The sequence below is a fragment of the Sardina pilchardus genome, chromosome 7 (assembly GCF_963854185.1).
Source record: "Sardina pilchardus chromosome 7, fSarPil1.1, whole genome shotgun sequence".
NCBI lineage: Eukaryota > Metazoa > Chordata > Actinopteri > Clupeiformes > Clupeidae > Sardina > Sardina pilchardus.
Window position 1 is genome coordinate 10,099,110 of NC_085000.1, and position 1,921 is coordinate 10,101,030.

The following is a 1,921-nucleotide window of genomic DNA, read 5'->3' on the forward strand; positions in this document are numbered from 1 at the left end:
GTGTGAATGCGTGTGTATGCGCGCGCGTGTGTGTGTGTGTGTGTGTGTGTGTGTGTGTGTGTGTGTGTAAGGAGGGTGTATCGTGGCAGCTATACAATACAAAGGGAAACTATCAGAGGTTGACAGTCCGTGGTGATTACGGCTTGCTTCCCTAAGGACGCATGACCGACACAGCCACTGGGCCCAAAGGACAGGTGAGTCCAGCAGTAATGTGAAACCTGACCAGAAGGAAAATAAACAACAACACAAACAAACTGCTTGAGCCCCACGAACAGAAGCTCCTCTTCCTAGAGCCAAGACACACGGAGAGCCTGTTGTCCTTCTGTGCCTCTCTCTGTGCTATCACTGGGCAGGACATCTGCACAGACCACACTCCACACTGTCTACCAAACCCTTGAAACTAACATGACATCCCGCAGCTCAGCAATCCGGTAGCTGTGTATCTGAAACATGCGCAGCAGGGGCCATCTCCTCCAAGGCGAGTGTGAAGCTGAGGGCAGTGGAGGCAATTTCGGCCATCTTGTATTATGCATACATACTGTACAAAGACTACAAAGCTCCACATATCTTGTCACAGGCAGCACAAACATTCATCATATATTCATGCTGTTGGCAATATGTCAGCAATTGGTTGTTTATTGTTTGCTTGTTCATGAGAGTTAGCTGGCGACCGAGTCCCATTGTGACCTACTCACCGTTGTGTCTGTTGTTCTCTCTGCAGTGTAGCGACTGACCTCAGGATACCTTGTGTCTGTTGTTCTCTCTGCAGTGTAGCTAGCGACTGACCTCAGGATACCTTGTGTCTGTTGTTCTCTCTGCAGTGTAGCTAGCGACTGACCTCAGGATACCTTGATGTGACCTTTCACCTCATCGTTTGTGTTCACAAAAGTCAAATGAGTATCTGTCACTCTACCATCTGCTGGGACCTTGTCGCACAGAGCAGGTCATGGTTAAACAAGCACTCTCACACACACACACACACACACACACACACACACACACACACACACACACACACACTCACACACACATACACTCAAAAACACACACAAAGACTGCATTCAGGAACACTCAAGTTGTCTCATAAAGTATTCTATCACATGTTATCCCGATTCACCATCTCCCTGAAGTCAACTCTTCAATATTTGAACATTTTTTTTCTTCCGAGGCTTTGTGTGGTTGCCAGAAAACAACGATCCTAGAAGATGATGCCAGGTCTGATGCAAATTAAGGACATATTTTTTTAACCAATCCCCTAAAGTATCTTTGCTCTGTCTTTGACATGAATTAAAAATAAAACTTGGCTGTTGGTTTACGATACCCTAAATCCTCTCAACTAGAACGCCATCTCCTTAGAGTTTTGTAGCAATGAAACATGGAGACAACTTGTGTGCTTTTGCACGACTTTCAGCACAATTTTGAAGCTTATACAATCACACATCAATAGACTGGATTTTATATTTTAGCATTAAGACAAATACCACTGACTGTCTACACAAAATCAAGTTCAAGTTTCAAGTGGGACTCTCCAAATCCCTGTTATCCTTTTGCCTGTTTGCAAGTGTGTGTGTGTGTGTGTGTGTGTGTGTGTGTGTGTGTGTGTGTGTGTGTGTGTCTGTGTTTTTGCATCTGTGTGTGTGTGTGCACATGTGTGTCTGCATACATCAAGACTCAAGAGAGACAGAGAGGCTCATAGAGTACCACCAGACAGATGAATAACAAGTTGTGGATGTCCTTAAGTGGCCATGTGATTGCATTGTGCCTTTGAGACACTGAGGTGGGGGGGCATAGGGGCAAAGAAAGAGAGGGGGTTGCAATATATATGGATTTAGGTTGCAATGTTCCAACGTCTGTTTGTGTTGCCTGCACATGTGGACTAAGTCACACACACATGTAGGCTTGGGTGGGGAAGGGAGGGGTT